The sequence below is a fragment of the Drosophila gunungcola genome, unplaced genomic scaffold (genome assembly GCF_025200985.1).
Source record: "Drosophila gunungcola strain Sukarami unplaced genomic scaffold, Dgunungcola_SK_2 000165F, whole genome shotgun sequence".
In the NCBI taxonomy this organism is placed as follows: Eukaryota; Metazoa; Arthropoda; class Insecta; order Diptera; family Drosophilidae; genus Drosophila; species Drosophila gunungcola.
Genome location: NW_026453326.1, coordinates 21,629 through 28,712, shown reverse-complemented (window position 1 = coordinate 28,712; position 7,084 = coordinate 21,629).

Here is a 7,084-nt window from a genome sequence, read left to right as displayed (position 1 = left end):
AAGGATTCACTTATTCTCACTAGACCTGGCTTGTTTCCCCGCTGCTGCACCGAGTTCTTAAATGTTTAAGCCAAGCAGGCTGTATCCGAGCCACGTGATTTTTACTTTTCGAATTCCGGAGCACACGTCTGTTCCCTGTCGCTGACCGGGAACCAAGAGAGCGAAGGATAGCGATCGTTATCCGTCATCGATTATTTCTAGGTTGCCACCCCTTCAAGTATCGAGTACCCACTACGACTATCGATAGTGGTCTGTCAATGTGGCGGTTTGACAGCGTCGCGATCTGGTGATGTTGGTCAAGGCGCGAAGTAAATGGCAACTCTTAAGCTTAGATTTAAGTCTAATTAACGGATATTGGTTTCACAGGCGCCCTTAGAACTAGTATAACAACAAAATACTCCGTGGATGTTTCTTTTATATTAATAACCTAATCATAATATCTTATAACATAGTAACGTAACTAAAGAACTAAAGGAAACTTGTGTGCCCCCTTCCTATTTCGGTTGGTCGAAAAGGATCCTTATGGTGCCGTTTGTTCGACTGGTGACCCTGTATCTTCTCTCGGGGCGTTAGAGTCGGTACCGCCGTCTGGACCTGGCCTGCAGCGCTCATGCTTGAACGATTTCTGCGACGCCGGTGGGGATTCTCCCATCAGGCGTGTCGCAGGACCACTTCTCCAGAAGGTCTAGACGGATGTCGTCCAGCGGTTCCGTCATCCAGTCCAGCACCATGCTCTCGACCTCTGGTGGGAGTTGAGCCATCAAGGCGTCCATTGCCTCGTCGGAGATCGCCAGCTCTAGTGCGTTGGCGCTGGTGTCCGAAGGAGTTCGGTCACGGATGGTCCTCTTGATGGTCCCCACTATCTGCTTCTGTTCGGATTGCTGGCTGCGTCGAAATATGGCGACGTTGTCTTCGTCGGAGTCGCTGGATTGGGACGACTAGACCATGCACTTTCCACTGGCCGTGCAGGACGATCTCGCGTGATCCAGATGACGGCATAGGTGCTTTCAGCTCGCAGCATCCTGATGGTAGCGGGTAGCTGGTTGAAAGCGGCGTGGGTGCCATTTGAGGAAAGGGTGTCGTGGATGACCGGTGCTTCAGCGTGGAACGCGGAGCAGTAAGCTGCCTGGGGGTCCTTTGGTGAGGGTCTCAGGTCCACGGCGGCGTCAGGAGCGGAGTGTGCGCGCTCTGACTGACTCGCCAGACCGGTGGGTGAATGCCCAGTGAGCAGCGGAGGGCTGACAGTGGCGCACGGTGGAGTCGATATTCCCTCATTCGTTTGCGTACGCTTTGGGTATCCCGTCCCGCGACGGAGCTCGTGGCGAAGTGGCGTCACTGTCACTGTGTAACGAACTGATTTTCTTTGTTTATCCGCTCGCTACGAGTGTCGTGCGGCTAGCTCAGAAGATGTTAGTGTTCGTCCCACCAAATTTATATAGCGTGACCGCCTTATTGATCAGTGAAAACGCACAGAAAGATTGCGAATATACAATGATATTTTATTTTCCGCCGTCGGCTCCTTCCCACGTTGAACGTCGCGCTGGGTTGTGATCGGTGCGAAGCGGTGTCTCTCTCGCCGATTTCGCTCGCTATGCCTTCTGTTGCCTTTGGCTCGGCGGGAGTACAGGGCTTAATGATGCGTCATCGTTCCCAGACTAGGGTGAACAGGCACTGTGCTCCCAAGGCGTACGCCTTTCGCAGCCGCAGCCTCCTGTCCCTTGCTCCCGGCCGGTCGCACCGGACGTCGGCTCAGTTTCTGCCTATCGGTTCAGGCGTACGCCGGAAGCCGCCAACGCAGTCCCTGGGTCAAACGCCTGGGTCTGAGCCCATGAGAGCGAGGGTGATAAATTCCCTCATCGTAATGAGGAGGGCTGGCGTTGCGCGTTCGTGAGCTGCGTCCGACTCACTAGATGACCTGGCATGTGGTGGCTTCGTCTGCGTACGCTTTGGGTATCCCGTCCTGCAAAGGAGCTCGTGGCGAAGTGGCGTCACTGTCGGTGTCGAAAATCACTTGGTCCATGGTAGCTTCCTGCAGAATATTTATAATTAGGGTGTATCTAGCTTAGGATAAGATTATATATATACAAGGTGAGTTTGAATAGCCTCTACGTCTGCATAACGCTTTCCTTTCATCGGCAAGTGCATTTTTCCGAAAAGGTAGAAGTCGCACGGTGCCACTTCAGGTGAATACGGGGAATGGTTGATGGTTAAAATGTGATTTTTCCATCTTCCATCTTTGCGATATAAACGATAGCAGATTCTAACGCACCTGTTGACATATAGATGGCGCTAGATTCAAAATGTCCTGTTTACTTTGGAACTCACCTTTTATGTAATATATGTAATATTAAAGTCGGGCAGCAGCTAACGAATGTCCTATCGGTGTACAAAGTCTTAAAAGCTAACAATGGTTGTAAGCATTGTTTAGTGGTTGATACTTGGCGTCGTCTTGTCGTCTCCTTTTGGTTGAAACGAGAAGACATGGGTTTCTTGCCTCTTCGGGGTCATCGTCTTCGGATTCGCTGTTTCCTCTAGAGGATGGACTTTATATGGATGGACTTTATGTGGTCCATCAAACTTTTGCGCTAATTTAGGCGTGAATCCCTCGCAAGCTGATGTGTTCTGGTGGTCGCCTTAGTACTGCGAGATCAACGTCCTGATCGTGCTGTTCGCCCTTTTGGTGGGGTTTTTGCGGGGGCAGTAGGGTACTGTAATTGGAGTTTTACGCCTATGCCTGATAGAAAAGTTCGAAACGCTTTGCTGAAAATTAGGTGCCATTATCGGGATAAGTTCAATCCATTTAGTGAAAGCATCGAAAAAGACAAGTAACATGTTTTTCCCTTGCTTGGAACGGGGCAGCGGGCCTACGAAGTCTGCACATAGTACTGCAAATGGTTCCTCGACCTGTCTCGTGAGCATCATGACAGCTTGTCTTCGTTGGTCTGCTTTAAACTTGTGACATAAAAAACATTTTCGTACATAGGAACATTCGCGGAACATGCCAGGCCAGTTATATTTCTGAGAAATAAGGAGAATGGTCTGCTGTGGGTGCGTCGTGGCATTCTTGTAAAATTCGTTGGCGATGCTCGCTTGGCACACATAGTTTCCATTATATTTCCTAGTCGTCGATGACGTAATCGGGAAACTTCTGTGGGTTATCCTTGATGTCCTGTAGTTTGCGTTGAATCCACTTGCACTGATGGTTTTGTGTCGTGATCCGCTGGAGTCTTTCTAGCGGCTGTCGAGACAGAGCGTCGGCAACTACGTTTTATTTCCCTCTACCTATTCTTCCCGTGGGGTTCTGTATATGGTCCAGCCATTTAAGCTTTAAGTGATTGGTGATTACGTTTAAAACGGTATCCTTCGACGTCGCGTTTGATCTTGCGAATTCCCCAGACGATCGCCAAGCATGCCTTTTCCATTGGTGAGTTAGTTGAGCTCTGCAGAGTCTAGTTTGCGACTCACGTAAGTTATCACTCGTTCCTGTTCGTTGATTGTCTGTGTCAAAACGCCGCCTAGTCCGTATTTACTACCATCGGTTTAAAGATTCAATTTCTCAGTAAAATCTGGACATGCTAGGCAGCGTGCATCTGTTAAAAGTTCCTTCAGCCGGTCGAATGCCAGGTTCTCCTCTGGTTCTTTCGTAGATGGTAAGTCGGACCACTGATGCAAAGTTAGGCACAAATCTCCGGTACCAGGAGGTCATCCCTTAACAACTTCGTAGTTCCCGAATGTTTTCTGGTGGGTTTAGATTTAGCACCGTGGCGACCTTCTCTGGGTTTGTTTGAATGTTTTGATGACATGTTTTAATGACATGTCCTAGGAACGTTAGTTATTGCTGGAAGAAAAAGCATTCTTCTTGCTTAATACGCAAGTTGGCTTCTCTGAGCAGTTCAAAAACCTGACAGAGATTAGCCATGTGCTTCTCCTAGCTAGCCCCGATGACGATTATGTCGTCTTAATAGGCGAAGGCATTCGGCTCATTATCCGGGCCAACGTTGAGGTAAACATCACGTTTCTGAGTCTCTGTAAAACGTGGTAAATTCTAGGCAAGTAGTTCGTTTACCTGTTGATTAGTTACCTACTGCATGACAGGGTATTTGGGAAAGTATCTTTGTTTACACGGCTTGTCATCGCTACGCCTGTCATTCCCCCGAATTTCTCAAGCTGGAAGCTAAGAAAGTATTGTATCTGCCTTTCCTGTCGTTCGCTTAACGGCAGTGGCTCCCGTGATGCTGTCTCCGTGTCTTCTGCCGTGGTTTTAACATTGTTGCTTGGTACCACTGCCTGCTTTGCGTCTGGGGGTTCTGTCTCTATGATCCGTGCTGGTTGACTCCGGGGATTTAAGGTCGCTTCTTCTTATGCTTTTTTTGCCATGTGTAACTGAGTCTTTTTTTGCCATGTGTAACTGAGTCTCCTGGGTTCCTGTGGGTTCTGGTGATTCGGATAGTTCCGATACGCACGTGTGTGCTTGCTTTGCGTGTTCCTGGTGTGTGAAAGGCTTTCCTGGTTCATCGTCGTGTCTTAGTTCTGGTGATAGCGTGGGATCAGGGCCTGCGTGTCTCTGGCTTAGTAGTTGCTCTCGAAAAAAATATTGTTAACGGTATTTCCTTGTTGCAGCCCATGATTCGCAGCTCAACCGTGTTGGATCTTGATGAAAGTCGCAGCTTCGCCGCTCCACAGCGCAGTGTCGTGCCGATACTGCAAAGGAAGTCTAATCCTAAAATCAAAGGTTCACAGGCTTTCCTGGTTCATCGTCGTGTCCTGGTTCTGGTGATAGCGTGGGATCAGGGCCAGCTTGTCTCTGGTTTATGATATGTCCGCCGTAGTTGCTTCCGAGGGATATTGTTACCCGTCATATCTTGTTGCAGCTTGCTTCGCAGCTCAACCGGGCTGGATCTTGATGAAAGTCGCAGCTTCGCCGCTCCGCAGCGCAGTGTCGTGCCGATACTACAAAAGAAGTCTAATCCTAAAATCAAAGGTTTTCAGGCTTTCCTGGTTCATCGTCGTGTCCTGGTTCTGGTGATACCGTGGGCTCAGGGCAAGCTTGTCACTGGTTTGTGATATGTTCGGCGTAGTTGCTCCCGAGGGATATTGTTGCCCGTCTTTCCTTGTTGCAGCCCATGCTTCGCAGCTCAACCGGGTTGGATCTTGATGAAAGTCGCAGCTTCGCCGATACTACAAAGGAAGTCTAATCCTAAAATCAAAGGTTCCAGCTTGGATGGCATGACTAGAGGGGCACCTCGAGGAGGTTCTGTACTAGCATGATACGGGCTATATGAAAATTTAATACTGTTTTGTATTTACAACGCGAAACTTGTGACTGCAGTAGTTCGAGACTGCAGTATTTCGAAAGCACGACGACGAAAAGGAGTGGTTACAATGACGTTCGATTGATCACTAACTCTAATATTTCAATAATTTGTCTTACAACATAACTTATGCTACGGTGGCGAGAGACGGGCCGAATTCGCAAGAGCGAACGGACGAAAGCTTTTATTGGCTCCCGCTCTCGCCCTACAACTAATGATTTAATATAGAAGCGCCAAGAGCGCAAACACCGCCTCCTCTGAAGCGACTACGTCCTTCAGCCCAGAACGGTCAACAGGGCCAGTCGGTGGACAGCTCGCCGATACTTCCCGTCCTGCGTCCTGACGTCCGCCACGCGAACCTTGCCATCGGTGCCGGCGTGCACCGCTACCACTCGTCCTATCCTCCACTGCTGGGGCGGAAGGTTGTCTTCTGCGACGACGACGAGCGCTCCCACGACTATGTTGGGCTCCCCCTGGTGCCACTTGGACCGCTGCTGGAGGCTGGAGATGTACTCCCGGGACCATCGCTGCCAAAACGTCGACTCGCCATCGTCGCAAGCAGGTCAGGCTGATCTGGTCCGGGAGCGCTGCTGATGGTGGGGCCAGAAGAGGGTCGCCGATGAGTAGATGACCGGAAGTCAGGGCTTCGCCGTCGTTCGGGTCGCTGCTTATAGCTCCGAGGGGCCTGGAGTTGAGCAGAGCCTCCACGCTGGTGAGCACAGTTCCGAGCTCCTCCGCGGTCAAGAGGTCTTGGCCTACCGTCCGAAGGAACAAATGCTTTGCAGACTTCACACCTGCCTTCCATAGTCCGCCGAAGTGCGGTGCTCTGGGCGGTATGAACGCAAACTCGCATCCATTTTTTGGTTCGAATGTTTTGATACCGCCCCCCTGCTCCTCCAGACGGGCTCGGAACTCTATCATGTGGCACCACACCTTCTCCGGAATACCGCGACGACTCACGAACCTTTGAAATGCCAACAAGAACGTATCAGTGGTAAGGTCAGACACTAATTCTAAGTGGACCGCTTTAGATGCAAACAGACGAACAAGGCCACGTACGACTTGTACGGTGGCTTACCACGGATACGATACGATGGGCTGAAGGAACCACAAAAATCAACGCCACAAATGTTGAACGGGCGGAGAGCTCGAAGTCTATCTGCTGGCAAGTTTCCCATAATTTGCGTCAAGAGTTGTGGCTTGCAGCGCAAGCAGCGCATGCACGACCGAACTGTTCGTCGGCAGACTTCTTGAGCATTAACTGGAGCTCGTGGGCCAGCGTGACAATTCGTAACGTGCAGGTATGACACATAGGATCTGACGAACTGTGTGCTTTTAGACAGCAACAACGGGAATTTGGCTTCGTACGGGATAGGAGCATTCAATAACCGACCCCCAACTCGTAGGAATGTCGAGGAGCACCAATATAATTTATTTTCCTGAAGAATAGGGATTTTGAATATTCGTTGCTGCCGGTTTATTTCTACGAATTTTGAATTTTCTCCGAAATTGGATAACTTCGGCAATTTTCTCAAAAGCGAAATCCAGTTCTCTTGGCGAAATACTTTTTTCAAAGGGCTTCGACACCTATCTGCACCTTTGAATAAAACGAAAAACCCACACGAACACTCTCAGAAGCTTCAGGTGCGACGAAAAAGACTTTTCTGAAGCACATAATTTGGCTCTGGGCTGACTACGAGAGCTATTGCCGATTTGCATAGCTCCATCGACATTACATCGACCGGCAGTTCGAAATGTTTATTTACAGGCCA